This window comes from Phascolarctos cinereus, unplaced genomic scaffold, assembly GCF_003287225.1.
Source record: "Phascolarctos cinereus isolate Bilbo 61053 unplaced genomic scaffold, phaCin_HiC Scaffold_7;HRSCAF=346, whole genome shotgun sequence".
Taxonomy (NCBI): domain Eukaryota; kingdom Metazoa; phylum Chordata; class Mammalia; order Diprotodontia; family Phascolarctidae; genus Phascolarctos; species Phascolarctos cinereus.
Genome location: NW_027556180.1, coordinates 27,253,986 through 27,270,398, shown reverse-complemented (window position 1 = coordinate 27,270,398; position 16,413 = coordinate 27,253,986). Strand labels below are relative to the sequence as shown.

The 16,413-nt window shown below is 36.4% G+C and overlaps 1 pseudogene; it reads right to left on the bottom strand.

Annotated features, from left to right (window-relative positions):
- Nucleotides 1–6,936: 6,936 nt before the first annotated feature.
- LOC110203214 (large ribosomal subunit protein eL6 pseudogene) lies at nucleotides 6,937–7,470 on the bottom strand (annotated as a pseudogene).
- Nucleotides 7,471–16,413: the final 8,943 nt, after the last annotated feature.

The following is a 16,413-nucleotide window of genomic DNA, read 5'->3' as shown; positions in this document are numbered from 1 at the left end:
CAAAGTTTGAACCCAGTTCTTTCTTATTAGGACTAACACACTATCTAATATGCCACCCTTTCTCTCAATAAATAGCATTTTCCAAGAGTGAGGCAGTGGGAGATGGGGGAAAGAAAGGAGATTGTGATCAGAAAGGGAATCTGTAGAGTTCATGTACTTAGAAATTGAATATTTTTCACTTGACAGTGAAGTCTGGGTGTAATTGGATAGAGATAGAGTGAAGATAGAGATGGGGTGTTCAGTGAGCAAGGGCTAAAGGAGTCATTGACATGCACTGTATGTGGGAAGTCACCAGCTATAAGACAAGTGTTGAAATAGAAGTGAAGACTGTGATTCAGGCTCTTAACCCATTAATTATTGACTTCCCTGACTTTCTTTTAAGTTCCAGTAAAAATTTCCTGTTTAGAGCAAGCTTATCCCAACTGCTCTTAATTCTAGTGACTTCCTTCTGTTATTTATTGACTATTTATCCTATGTACAGTTGGCTTTGCATATTTGTTTGCATGTTGTCTCCCCCATAAGATTGTAAGCTTCTTGAGGGCAGACACTGTCTTTTGCTTCTTTTTATACAAAAAGAACTTACATGCCCAGTGCCTGGCAAACAATAAACAACAAAAGTTTGTTCATTGATTAAAGAAAACTGATTTAAGAGAAAATGAGCAGGGGGTAATAAGTAACAACAGTGAGTATCATGACAGGGTGATTCATTATAGATGTGTAAACTTCCAAGGAAGAGAAGTATTTGAGTAATAGTGGTAGACATTTCAGCTCAAAGTAACATCGAGGGGTGGTAAGAAGCATGTCTACTCTTCTCATTCTTGTGTGGCAGGTGATATGGGAGAAAGAACTAACATAATTTGGGAAGCTGAAACCAGAGTATGGTATCTTTGAGATAAAGCCAGGAATTAGAGAATAAAAACGTAGACTGTAGATAAGAGGAAGAGATTCAGGATGAAGAGGCTTTTGTTAACAGTACAGAAGGGTGTCAAGAGGACAGAGGAAGGCAGAAGACAAGAAGTGGGAGAAACCTTTTCTAAGAATGAGAGTTATCCCAATGCGCATTGGTCTGACTTAGGAGGCATTAGAGATCTTCTTTCAAAGGCTATATACTTATTCAGGCATCAGTCCAGCTAGATAGCCTCTAGAGTCACTTCCAAATATAAAATTCTGTCAGTCTATGACTGTCAATGTTTGGACAGATATCTTTATGAACTCAGTTTTACTTAGTGTGTATCTTTCTTGTCCTAATTTTCCACTTTTAGTACATAAATATAAGGAGGCATGAAACTCTTGTGATCTAAGGAAGTGGTTTCCAAAATCAAATAAAAATGGGGGAAAAGGGATGGCACTAATCCACACATGAGGAACCCTATCAGGCTACATTGTATTTTTATTTATTTTGGCAAATATTACCCAGTTTTACATTTCAATTTAATTCAGGCCAGCACTTTCAAGTGTGGCAGACATTTGATATCTTTGTTCTAAGGCATTTGGGTAAGCCAACATGCTAATAGAGAGGCAACATGATGTCATGCTTAAGACCTCAGTCTGTAGTCAAGAAGATCCTGATTATACAGACACATCAAATAAGCTTTCAGGACCCAAAAAATCCTTTAAGAATAGGCACCCCAGTATATTGCTGTATCATACTTGGTAGATGGAATTTCTTCACCTGAGAGTTGCTTTCATCATGGGAATAAAAGGTAGAAAAATTAAGATAAAGTAAAATAAAATAAAGTTAGAGTAGCACAGTTTTATTAGTAACCACTTCTTTAATTTGTTGCCTTTGTGTGATGTCACTGATAAAATGCTGACAAAATTATTTTCTGGTTACTTAAGTAAATTTATTATTCCAGATGGGTCTACTTTCTTGACCTCAGCAGATTATACCTATGCATGACTAAGTGTGACATCTGTCAAAAACAGATTTGCCAAGTTTATTCCTTAACTGGAATAAACCAGTCTTGGAGGCTATTATCATACTTTTTGAATTCTGTTTTATTTTCATCTGTGTAGAAGGCGATACTAGATACAGTGTCACCATCAAATAAACAGGAGTTGTTTTTTTTTCTTCTTCTTCTTCTGCAACTTGGGAATAACATAGAGTTCATGTGTGACTGTGATCACTTCCTTTCTCCCTATTTCTTTCTTTCTCTTTCTCTTCCACCTTCCTTTTTCTTCTTCTTCTCCTCTTTTTCCTCCTCTACCTACTTTCCCTTTTACAGTACAGAGAAACTTTGGCTAATTGGTATTTGGGTAACTGGAACCTTCAAGCAAATGTCATGATGGCAGATCCCAACTTCCTGGACAGAAGCTACTGAAAATTTATAGACTAGAAAATATGGGAATCTGTAGGAAAAAGCCTTGTGTCCCAAACCTTAAACTTAAAGAAAAAAGTTCTAAAATTTCCTGTACAAGATTTTACATAGGTCAATTACAGTCATGAAGTGTTTTACAGGGTAGTGAAATCAGTTCAATTTCATTTGACTAGGAGTTATACATAAGCGTGGGATACCAGACTTCATGAAAAAAATGTTGATTCCAAGAAATAAGTATGTGTTTTTAAATAACATTTGACAAGGTATTACCTTTGTTAGTCCATGTGCCCCAATGTTGGGTTCAGAAATCATGGTCTCTGTAACCATAGTTACTGTTTCATGGCAACCCACTGAAACTGCAAGACACCTGGATCATGAAGCTGGGAGGGATTCACTGAGTTTATGTTTAGATGTGAAAAGCTGAAGTTTCCCAAATCATTTGCCTGGGGGTGGGGAACAGATCCCAGCCCCAAACATGGAGTGAATGTTTGGAACCAAACATTTGGTTGTATTAGTAGAAAAATAATGTTGAGATTTATAATACCCCATTCACCTGCAACTTTCAATTAAACTGTTGAACATTTAATTTTATAGATATGTGTTTTAAACTCATAAATAAAATCCTGTGTTCTTTTTTTTTTTTAGTAGGGTAGAGGACTCTTTCTACCTATGATTCTCTAAGACCCATTTTTTTTCTTTCTTAAGAATTATGGGTCAGGGGTCAAAGGGAGGTCTTCTATTAAGAGACGTCATCATCAGAAGTCTTCCTTAAATTTACATTTCATTAAAGAAAGAAGGAAGAGAAAACAAAGAAAGAAAGAAAGAAAGAAAGAAAGAAAGAAAGAAAGAAAGAAAAGAAGAGAAAGAAAGAAAGAAAGAAAAAACGAGGAAAGGTAGAGGGAAAGAAGCATTTATTAAGTACCTACTTTTACCAGGCACTGTGCTAGAATTCAAAAACATCATTTTATTTGATCATCACAACAACCATTTGAGGTAGGTGCTCTTATTATCTCTATTTTATAGTTAAGGAAACTGAGGTGATATGGCTTGTCCAGGGAAACATTGCTAGAAAATATCTGAGGATGGATGTGATTTCAGATCATCCTGATGTAAGATCAAATGTACTGTATCCCCTCTGCCATATATCAGATGTAGAAGTGGCCTAAGGGTAGGTAGGTAGCACAGCAGATAGAACCCCTGCCCTGGAATCAAGAGGACCTAAGTTCAAGTCCAGGCTCAGACACACAACACTCACTAGCTGTGTGACTCTGGGCAAGTCACTTAACCCCAATTGCCTCACCAAAAAAAAAAAAATGGCCTAAATTGTAGGAAGAAACATAGAATCTTGGGCATAAGAACTGCCTTATAATTGTGGCTTTTTAAGGTTTTGTGTGACCTTGAACATTCCCTTAACACTTCTGAGTCTCAGTTTCCTCATCTATAAAATAAGGGCTTTGAAGTAGATAACATCTTTGGTCCCTTCTTACCCTGTTTCTATCACATGAATTTATGTGCCTGGATATATGTGTGTATCTTATGTTCACAGATATAAGTATGTTCTATCAATCATTCATTCAGCACATTTTGTGTGTTGTCTGCTATGGAATCACATTCAAAAAAAAAAAGAACAATCTGTTGAAAATTTTCTGTTCTATTGGGGATATAGCATGTACATGAATAAAACCATGCACATAAAATATATATATAAAAAGCAATTCATCATAATTAGGGAGGGTGGAGGGGAGAATAGACACATGCAACTGGAGGAATCAGGAAAAGTCTCATGTAGTAAGTAGATTCCAGCTGAGCTTTAAGTGAAGTTAGAAGCTGACTCGAAGAGGCACAGGTGATGGGAGAGACCAGTTCAAACAGGAGATGAGAGACGGGATAATGTCTTATATAGGGTATAGCAAGAGTGCCTCTTTTTCTGAACTGTAAATCTGTGTTAAGTAGAGCATAAGATAATTAAAGGATAATTAAGATTGAATTAATGACTAGAGGGATCAGAATGCTATTTTTTTTAAGATTACAGATTATCTCAGAAACATGAAATTCTTAGAATAGCCTTTATAAATAAAAATCCAATTTTAGATGATAGGATATGATTACTAAATAACTTTAAAATGTTTCTTTGCTTTCAAATACCACTGATTTTTGAAGGGATCCTGGGATTGGGCCCACTGTTTAAGGATGAAAGAGAAGTTAAGTTGATGGCAGAGCCCTAAGAAAGGAGGAGCCATGCCCCTGCTTTTGTATTTGTAAAAGTTAACTTAGAGTAAAAATGCTGCTTCAGGACATGCAATTAAATATTTTAGAATTCCAGAAGTTCAATGGAGCATAGATTGGGGATGGCCACCATTCTCCCAAATGCTGTGACAACATAGAGCACATTGCAAACTCAATGAAAGAGAAATTAACAACCAGTCTGTGTCATGGCCATTTTGGGGGAGGTTTTTAAATCATTGCATGACATTTTTGCAAGAAATCTGGATGTAATAAAACACACACGTATGTGTGTGTGTATGTATGTAATCCCAGGTCCTCCATTTTCTCCTGGTTTCTGGAAGTATATAGTTGAGGCCAAGTTTTAGAGAACAAATCCTTTTATTTGTTCTGTGAAGTTTGGATTCAGTCAAAGAGTTGCGCTTGATGACTTAGAGGCCCACATGTGGTCTCAAGGCTACAGATTCCCCACCCCTGGTATTGGGGTGACCTGAGATTTAGGTATAGTCCTATATTTAGACATAGAACCTGAGATTTTGCTGAAGTAGAGAAGAAATGTTCTATCAATGTTCCTATAGGAGGAAATTCTCTCTGCCAATGCAGGTGAGCACCTTCTCTTCAACTTCAAGTCTTAAAGAGTTGCCTAGGACACTATAAGTTTAAGTTAGTTGCCCAAAAACCACATAGCCAGCACATCTCAGGGACAGGATATCAAATCAAGTCTTCTTGGCTCTCAGGCCATCTCTCTACCAACTATACTACATTACCTTTCAAAGGGAACCAAAACAGATATTATAACCTCCATTTTAGGGATAAGGAAACTGAGACCCAAGTGAAATGAATATGCAAAGATCATCAGACTAAAAAGTAGAAGGATATCTCTTGCAACTGACATCAGGCAGTTACTTCACTGATTTTTGTCCTAAGGAGCAAATACCATTGATTTCCCTGTTACCATTTGATTGAGCGTTTATAATGTGTCCTGCTCCATTCAGAGGAGAAGAAAATGGCACCAATTCTTCTAGGAGGATATATGATGATATGATGAACACAACTAATCAACTGCTTCCTTTTTTTTTTTTTTAATAATACTGGTTTTGTAATGTAATGTGCCAGATAGAGTCAAGAATAACTGCTTTAGATACTTACTAGCTGGCAGAACATTGCCAAATCCCTAAATCTCTTCCCATCTGTAAAATGAGGATAATAATAGCACCTACCTACCTCACAGGTGTGTTGTGAGCATCAAATGAGATAATATGGGAATCACTTAGCAAATTATTAACATTCTATGTATATACTAGCTATTATCATTGTTATTATTATCATAATTATTGTTAATTACACTTCACACTTAACCATGGAAGTCTGAGTATGCAGCAGGTTATCGAATTTCATAACATTACTAGGGGGGGGAAAACTCCAGGAAGAAATCATTTTACTGCCAATTTCATGTACTCATTACACTTGAAAACTGCATACATAAAGCTGAAGAGGCCACGTAGCAAAGCCATGTCCAGAATTCATAGAAACATGGGAAAATATTTGGATTAAAAAAAAAAAGTAGAGCCAAAATGCCAACAGACATGACAACAGAAAATGGAAATAAAAAATAATCCTAAATGGCAGTGGAGCTTGGATATTTGCAATGATCATTCTGGGTCTGAGAAGATGATTTGCCTATTAAAGGAGAAGTGAAGTTCCGTTGGTATGGAAGGTTATGTAAACTCTCACACACTGTTCACTTTTCAGGTCTGTTTAATTGTTTTTCTTTGTTAGATGGGAAGTATCAGAGGAGTAGGGAATGTGTTCCAGGAAAATATTAGAATATAAAACAAAAATGAATTTATAAAACATTTAAAAAAATAAAATAACAAAAATTGTGTGGAGGGATTGGATGACCCATTAAGTTGCTTCCATATGTCAAGTTCTCAAGTTCTTTTATTTTAAGGTGTAGTCAAATCAATTATGTTACTGACCTCCCCTACACTACCCTCTTTTATTATTTGTTAAAAAAAAAGATGGCTGTTTGGGGAGCAGTGAGAGAAGGGACATATTCAGAAATCAAGGTGATTATTATATTATATTATATTATATTATATTATATTATGTTATGTTATGTTATGTTATGTTATGTTATGTTATGTTATGTTATGTTATGTCATATCATGTTATATCATATCATATCATATCATATCATATCATATCATATCATATCATATCAGTATGTATTCATGTACGCATATACATATACACACATACACACACATATATATACACACGCATGTACATATATGTATATATTAGTTCAGTAAATCATCAACGACTCCTTGGAAAAGGTGAGGTTTTTTAATAGTTATTCCAAATATTTTAATGAGAGTTCTGTGCAAGGCATTTAAAACACCAGTTTGTGAGGATAAACTTCACTGGAGAGAGAGAAAACAGAATGCAGGTGGCCATGGAGCTGAAGAATTTTCTTGATTTTGGGCAGGATCTGAGAGTCCACTCTTTTCTGATCAGCCTTGCACTGCTCCCTAATCTCCTATTTCTCTTTTTCTGTGTCAAAAATCTCTCCTTCTTGGTGTCTAGGTTTACAGAGCCTCTTCTTCTTGCAGTAAGCATCAGTAAGATAATTTGGAATTTTTACACCTGAAAGGTTAACCCTGGTAGAGGTGGCAATGACAAATTTCTGATGGGTCCTTCTCAGAGGTACTCGGTTGACGGTCAGAGGTCCAGTCACCAGTAGCAAGCCACTAGCCAGCTGCTTCAGGAAAACCACTCTCTTGCCCCTGTGGCGGCCAGTGAACATGATCAGAACTGTTCCCGGAGTGATGCTAGATCGAAGTCTCCTCACATGCTGGCTGAAGGGCTTTTTGCCATGACTTAGCAGCTTTTTAGGTACATCCTCAGTAGGGCAATACCTCGGCATCTTGAGAATCTTTACCATCCGGATTCCTCCATTCTTATCACCACCAACTGACTTTGAGATAGTAGCAGGCACCTTCTCTTTCTTCTCCCTTTCAATCCCAGTTTTTGGTGCAGCATATTTCCGCTCACACATGGTTCTTCAGGGATGCATTGCAGACCTAGCATTGCAGTACTGACCTCCCTGGCAAGTACTGGGTTCCAACTGCTGTGCTTTCGAGGCTTTTTCACCACCTTTTCAGCCACATCTTCCTTCCTGTTTTTCTCCTTTTTTTTTCCTTTCAGACCTTCTTTTCTTTTTGCTCCTTTGGAGGTTTTTTTGTCCGCCATCTTGAGAGAAGGGAAAGAGAGAAAAAGGTGAGTTTTTAAACAGGATTTGATAGAGTGAAAGTGTTGAATGGTTGGGAAAGAGGTAGAATTGTCTTGATAGGAACATAAATTATCATGGACAAAAGGTTAGGCCAGGACAGGGGTAGGGAACCTCAGGCCTCAAGGTCTCATGTAGCTTTCTAGATCCTCAAGGGCAGCCCTTTGACTGAATGCAGACTTCACAGAATAAATCTCCTTAATAAAAGGATTTGTTCTGTAGAACTTCCTCTCAGTGAAAAGGCTGCACCCAAGAACCTAGAAGACCACATGTGGCCTCAAGGCATCAGGTTCCCCATCCCTGGCTTTGGTAAAGACATTGAAAAGTTATATAAATACTAAGAGTTTTATATATATATATATAAAAGAGTATATAAATACTAACAGAGGGTCCACTCTAGGGTGTAATATCCAAAAGTAGGTGAGAGGGGAGGAGAGAGTAAGTAATTTATTTTCTGACATCAAAGACTACTTAATATGCAAACCACCTGGAACCTTGGGTACTCCCTTTCCTTCCACTGTATTTGCAAATAGCTCAGGATTGCCTTTAAGGAAGATGCAAGTGAGCTCAGAGAAGGGCAAATGACTCATTGAATTTTTCCCTTAATCCATTTTGGTTTTGTTCATGTAAAATTACCCTGAGTCTAGATCTTCCATTTTTAATGAAGCCCTTTCTGGTTCAGAATTGAGTAACCTTTTGAGAGAACTAGCCAAAACCAAAATAACTGGGAATGGATTCATTTCCTTTGGACTCAAACTGAACTAAGGTTAACTATTTACACTGCCAGCTGTTCTGATTGCAACAAAACATCTCCTGGAAAAGCAAATCACTTTTCCAAACTTAGGCATTATACTTTGTTCCATCACAGAGGAATTAGATCAAAGATATGCCTGGGCAAAAGGTCGTATTTAATGAAATTTCTAGAAATAGAAATCCATTAAGTATGCAAATTAGTGCCTCATTAAGTTAATTAGTTAAAAATAAACCAAAACAAAAAAGATGTGGAAAGAAATATAAGGAGGCAAAACAGAAAATACACACGTAAGAATTTCATAGTTATAGATTCTTATTGGAAAGAAACCCAGATGAAAAATCACATAGCCTTGCCTTCCACTCAACATATGAATCCCTAATAGAATGTCACCCAACTTCTACTTGACCATTTCTAGGGATGGCTAGTTCCCTAATTCTTTAGACAGCCCATTCATATGTTGTGAAGCTCTAATTATTAATATATGCACACACACACACACACACACACACACACACATATATTTTTTTCCTGTCCAATTCACTCAAATCTAAAAAAAATATTGAGTGTTACATACAAGGAATAATTCTAGGTGCTGAGAATATAAAGATATTTTTAAGGTCTTTGTTGTTAAAGAACTTAAATTCTACTCTGTAGGACAGAACTTATAAACATGTAATCAGTTTTCCTAGGATGATGTCACTTGTTTTAATTCAGTCATTTCAATTGTGTCTGACCCTCCATGAGCCTCTCTGAGGTTCTTGGAAAAAATACTAAAATAGTTTGCCGTTTCCTTCTTCAGCTTACTCTACAGATGAGGAAACTGAGGCAAACAGGGTTAAGTGATTTGCCCAGGATCACATAGTAAGTGTTTGAGGCCAGATTTGAACAAAGGAGGAAGACTCTTCCTGACTTCAAGTCCAGTATTCTATCCACTGTGCCACCTAGTGTCCCCATGGTATAATAGACCCCAACTCCCATCTCCCTCATAGGCACCCATATCAACCCTATATATCCCAATTCCTTATTCCACTCTTTCTTTCCTTTTTGTTATGCCCTTTGAAAATCTTGTTCAGTTGATACAGTACAAAAAAAAATGTTGCTATTAGACCTGTGAACTTTTGCATTTATTTTGCATCTAATTTTCTGTATAAATGTTCTTCACCCCCCCATTCCACCCCCGGCCCAGGACAATATAAGTTTTAGAGCAGAGTTTTTTTTTTTTAACTTTGTCTTTGTATTTACTGTGTCAGGATGTGATCTCCTTGAAGGGAGAAACCATGCTTTTGCCTTTTGCTTTGCACAATTTCTAGGCAAATATTAAGTATTTAATAAATGCTGGTTGACTGACTGAATTACTAGCCTAGTACCTGGGATTAGTAGTGCATAATAAATGATTTTCAATTGAATTGAATTCAGGTGAACTGAAAGAATTTGAGTTCAAGACCTGGTCTAGCCACTATCTTTTCGCACTTGGGAAAGTGGTATTCATTTTCTGAGCCTCAGTTTTCTCATCTGTAAAAGGTGGATAATAACATTTGCACTACTTTCTTCTCACAGTTGTGAGGATTGGATGAAATACTAAATGGAAAATTCCTAATAAGCCTTATAAATTAAATATAGATGCCAGGCAATATTTATCTCAGTTCCATTTTATGGATCAACTACAAAAAGTCTAATCTTTCTTCCACAAGTTAGTCCTTTAATTATTACAAGGTAGCTGTCTAATCTTCCCCATCCTATCCAAGGCTAAACACCCTGACTTCTTAAACTATTTTCATAAGCCACATTTTGCAGACTTCTTCCTCATCCAGGGAATTCTACTCTAAGTTTTTTTTTATTAATTTGACTTAAATAAAATATATTTTTTTTGTACTTCACTCCCCTTGACTATATTCCCTAGTGATTTGTTTAAGCTGAATAAAGGGATTTATTTTAAATCCCATTAACTTGATTTGAACTCCATGCTTTAGCCTGTCAAGGTAATGCTGAATCTTTTTTTTCCCTGTCACCCAATGTATACCTTCCTATTAGTTATTTCTCTCAACTTCTTAATTATCCATAAATTTGATAAGTAAGCCTCCTATGTCCTCATCCAAATGTTGACTAGGACAGAGCCAAGGACAGACCTCTATGACATAGTACTAGAAACTTCCCTCTCTGTAATAGGTATCTATTAATCAGTACTCTTGCGATGAGTTTATATAACCAATTTCAAATTCATCTGCCTATACAATTTCTCGTTCAGCCCACATTTCTTCATTTTACCCATAAGAATATCATGAAAAATGATACCAAATTTCTTCTTTTAGTCGTGATAAACTATGTATAAAACATCCTCTTGCTTATCAGTCTAAAGCACCCAGATCACAGAGATGTCCATGCCTCTGCACAAGCTTTTGTTCATTCATAGAATGTGCTCCCTCCTTACCTATACTTCTTGGAGGTCAAGGTTTCCCATTGCATCCAGGGCCATCATCTGCAACCCTGACCTATGTCTTGCCACCAGAATCTGAAGACTCTGGAGGAAAGAATGACATTGCACAGCTCTGCCTCACTTAGATCCAATTCACTTGCACGACAAGACATCACCCTCCTGATGTCATTGGTCCTCTTAGAGAATGGAGGACAACCAACAAAAACCCTTAGAATCTCTAGTTTTCTCCTCCTATACAAGGCCCTTCTTTATATTGTAAGTTGTAAGTGAACCTTCCCTCTCAAAATTAACTTGCTTTATGTCATATATTCTTATGGCAGCTAGGTGTCATAGTTGATAGAGATCTTGATTTGCAGTCAGGAAGGTCTGAATTCAGATTCTGCTTTGGACACATGATAGCTGTGTAACCCTGATTTAGTCACTTGTACTCTCTCAGCCTGTGTTCTCATTTGTGAGAGAAGGAGGAAAAAGCAACAACAACAACAACAACAACAACAACAATAACAACACCTATTTCAAAGAATTGTTGTGAAGACCAAAGGAGATAATCCAGGTAAAATGTTTGACAAAGCTGGATTGAAGTGTTGGCTATTCATCTGCATAAATGCAGCATCCTTCAGTAGAAAGTCAGCGTTTCTATTGTTTGCATTTTACCTTTATGTCCCTAGTAGACAGCACAGTGTACAGTTCATATCAAGTGTTTGAGACATTTTTTAATTATTAATTTATTTTTAGTTTTCAACAATCACTTCCATAAGGTTTTGAGTAATTTTTCTCCCCCTCCATCCTCACCCCCCCCCAAGATGGTGTACAGTCTGATATGGGCTCTACATATACATTCCTATTAAACATAGTTTCACATAAGTCATGTTGTAAAGAAGAATTAGAACCAAGAGGAGGAACCACAAGAAAGAGGAAACAAACAAACAAACAAAAAAAAAACAAGAAAAAAAAGAACAAATAGTATGCTTCAATCTGCATTCAAACTCCATAGTTCGTTCTCTGGATATTGATAGCATTTTCCATCATGAGACTTTTGGAGATTCTTGCATTGCTGAGAAGAGCTAAGTTTTTCAAGGTTAGTCATCACACAGTGTGGCTGTTACTGTGTATAACATTCTCCTGGTTCTACTCACTTCACTCAGTGTCAGTCCATACAAGTCTTTCCAGGTTTTTCTGAAGTCTACTTGCTCATCATTTCTTATAGCACAACAGTATTCCATTACATTCCTATGCTACAACTTGTTCAGCCATTCCCCAATTGCTGGGCCTCTTCTCAATTTCTAAATATTTGCCATCACAAAAAGAGCTACTATAAATATTTTTTGTACATGTGGGTCCTTTTCCCATTTTTGTGTATCTAAGGATACAGCCCTAGAAGTGCTATTGCTGGGTCATGTTTTTTTTTTAAATTGAATCAAATTGAAATGACAGTTTTTATTGACTCTAAGTCATTTATTAAGCACCTACTCCATGGGGTGCAGAGTGAGTTCAGGGAAGACTAGTACCTCTGCTGTGAGGGCTGCTGAGCTCTTTTCTGGGCTGCTTTGCCCCTTTGGTGTCTCCCAAATCCACATATTTCTCACCTGTGGTTCCAAGAAGCTGCAGCAAATGCAGCAGCCACATCCCAGTAAACCATTTCAGCAGATGGCTAAACCAGGTTGAAGGCAACCAAAGGTGATTTAGGGGAGTGTCTACCCCTACCATACAAAGATATTCCCTGGTAGAATGGGTGGATCAGAACAATCTGTTCCATTGGCCATGAAGGCAGCTGAAGCAGGAGCTGTGGGGTGCTTAGAGCTTGGTTAGACAACGAAGACACCAAGGTCATCCACTACATCTTGAGCCATCACCACTCATGTTGACTTTGTCCTGCCGTTGGACTGTGATGATTCTGAAAGACAGCGTGAGGCTGGCAAGTTTGTGCAATTCTGCCTCACTTAAATCCAGTTTACACATGAATCAAAAGATATCACCCATACTATTTTACCATTTTTGCCTATCTCAAAGTCCTGTGGTGACAGGCAAGTGATGAAGCAGCAGATGAGGATACACTGGAGGCTGTAGTCAAAATCCTGTATAAAGGCAACACAAGCCATAGTGTCATATGGTTTAGCTGGTAACATTGTTTAGGAAAAACATTTTAAAATTGACATATTCAGAAAGGACTATATTACTGTGCCTTGTAAAAGTTTATTATCATCATTCCCACCATAACAAATATGGTCACCTATCAAACTAACAGTTTACCCTTTAATAGATTAATTTGAAAAAAAAATAATTATGCATGATGAACAATCATCTTTACATCTGCATATGAGAGAGATTAAGATTGCTCTCAAGTTATTATACAGGTATAACTATGAGCTACCTGATGCCCTTTAAATGTAAACTTTTTTAAATTTTATTTAGTAAAATCATGTGAATTGTTATAGTACTGGACACTATTTCTCCTATGGCTTGGGCTTATTCACAACAAGGTATGATTTCTTGGTTTCATATTCATTGATGGTTCCAAGTTTTTGTCTTAATATAATTAATATGAGGAGTAAGGTTGAAAAGTAATGTAACAGCTCAAGGGAAAGGGTAAATCCAAAAGGGGATGCTTGTGCTTAGCTAAGGACAGCCTTCTCACGTCACAGATTTAGTTGAAAAAAAAAGAGGTGAACTATTAAAGTAACTAGAAAGACCTAATTTACAAATAAGTTAGAGATATCTTGACTCTTCATTTATTTTTCTTTTAAGAAAAGGTTATATTTTGTTTTTATATTCTCCTATTTTCTGCCCTCCTCTTTCTGCCTCCCAGAGTGCCATCCAGAAAGGGGAAAAAAGAGGAGCAAAATTAAGCAAAACTAATCAATATACCAATTGAATGAAATAGTATAACTGCTAGCCTTTAAATGATTTGTTAAGGTTTGGAAAACACTTTACATGTATTGCCACATCTGAGCCTGATAAGAAGCTTATACAAAAGTTACTATTATTATCCCCATTTTATAGATGAGCATACTGAAACCCACAGTTTAAGTGACTTGTCTGAGATCACATAGCTTATTAATAAGTGAAAGGAGGTGGAGGGTTGAACTCAGTCTATCTGATTTTAACTTTGTCACTTTCTATACCATGTCAACTGCTTCTTGGTATATTTGATGCTTTACAACCATAGTGCCCTCCTCTGCAAAGAAGGTAGTTGCTTCATCCTATTTTCTTCAACAGTAAGTGTCGTAATTGCACAAAGATCAGTGTTGCTTTGTTATTATTTTTCTTTCCATTAAAACTTGTGGAGACATTGCACATATTGTTTTACTAGTGCTACTTCATTTTGCTTCAGTTTACGTAATTCTTCCGATGATTTTTAATAGAATATGCATGTATATGTGTATATACACGAGTATATATACATATAATTTTAACCATCCCATTTATATTTTATTACATTCATAGATCAAAACTTGCTTAGCCATACTTCAATTAATAGTTGATTACTATATTTTCAGTTTTTTGTAATATAAATATATAGTTATGTTTTCCATTTTCTATAAACAATGAGTATAGAGGGACGAGAGATTTTGTCACTGTCAGAAATGCATAAGAAAATCAGGGAGGCAGAATCAAATCAAATGAAGAGAGAAAGACCTACCTCCAACTGGACTCTTGATTTTGTCCCAGGCAGATTTTAATGCAGCTCCTTCATAATTTTGTTCAGTGAAATCCCAGGGATATTTTTAAAGGGTAACAAGAGACATAATAGGAATTGAAAGGAATTTTCTAATACCACATTGGATAGGAGATTGGGATTAGAGGCCAAGCTCTTTAATTCTAAATTTAAGCTTAAACCTTGAAGAGCTGATTCTTACACCCCAAAAGAAGTTTGTATTGCAGCTCCATATCGGCAGACATAGACAGAAGGCTGCCACCTATTAGAGATGCCTATATATCTGACAACCAGAAAATGGTAGGAGAGCTGCCCATTCTGGCGTTGGGCAGCAGCAGATGTGGCCAGCATTAGAAGCATTAAATTATGAACAATGTATCAAAAAGCACTGGGTAGCAGAGGATTTCAGCTCAGCAGAGAAAATATCCTAACCAATACTATTACCAGAGGTCATTGGTGTATCTGTTATAAGAGAGTTCTGTGTTATCCCGATCACATCTTCCTTACGTGTATTCCCCCTAATATATGTGCTGTGACCACATGTTCCTCATTTCTATGTCCTCATCTGTGTCATGTCTTTGTCCTCTCTGACCATTTGTAGGCAGAAAATCTATCTACTATCCATCAACATTTTGGTATATATGTAAATGTGTATGAAAGATATATACACCAATATATACATCATGAAATATATGCCACATGAGTATATATGTATGCACACATAAATGTATGAACATATATATTTAATTAAGGATTTATTTTGGTTAGCAACACTATAATACTTATACTAATGGAACCATCAAATTTAAATTCCTCAGTAGAAGAAAAAGATTCCAAAGACCTAACCATCAAAACCTCTAGGGGGTATACATCTAAAAATACTAGGGCTGGCAATTCTCAAGGTAACACTTTTTAAATTCTTAATGGACTCTATCCTATTTATGTAACAATTAAAAAAGACAAGTCAATCATTAATGTCATCATCAAAGAACTATGTAGAGAAGATCAATTAATAAGTCAGGTATACATATTTCTCAATGATGTCATCATATTAAAATGTTTCTTTGGTATTAAGTGATTAAGTTTACTCTTGTGCTATTTGTGGGATTGCTTTCCCCTCCCCAATAAAACACCATATTTTACCTTTCAGGTGATACTACTGTTGTCAGAAAGCCATTCCCATAGAACCACATTGCCACGATGATTTTAAAATGTTTTAGATTTCTTAAAGCACTATATGACTTGGCTTTGATTATTGCCTCATCCAACCATCTCATTTTACAAATGAAGAAACTGAAGACAAAAGTCAAAGAGGTCATGTGTGGCAGAGGTGGGATCTGAATCCAGGCCTTCTCCTTACAAGTCCAACACCATTGTCATCCAAATGGGAAACACGATGTGGATCCCCTAGGATCAGAATACCTAACCCGTAGCCTATATCTGAGTCAAATGTAATGAGTATGTAAAGTGCTTAGCAATTTAATGTGTGCCTTATAAATGCTATTTCTCATTAAAATCTCTGGAAAAGTAAAATATAATAAAATTTGTAATAAAGCATAATAACCAAAAGGTAGTCTCATTGCATGTTAAAGAAAAAACAATGTTTCCCTAAATTAATTTTTTCATGCTTTTAGGGTAAACAAAGAATCACTTTTCTCTTGCACCCAAATTTTGCATTCTGCGTGTATACTCGCTAATGAAAATAAAGTATTTTATTTTTTTTCCCTTTAGCTATGC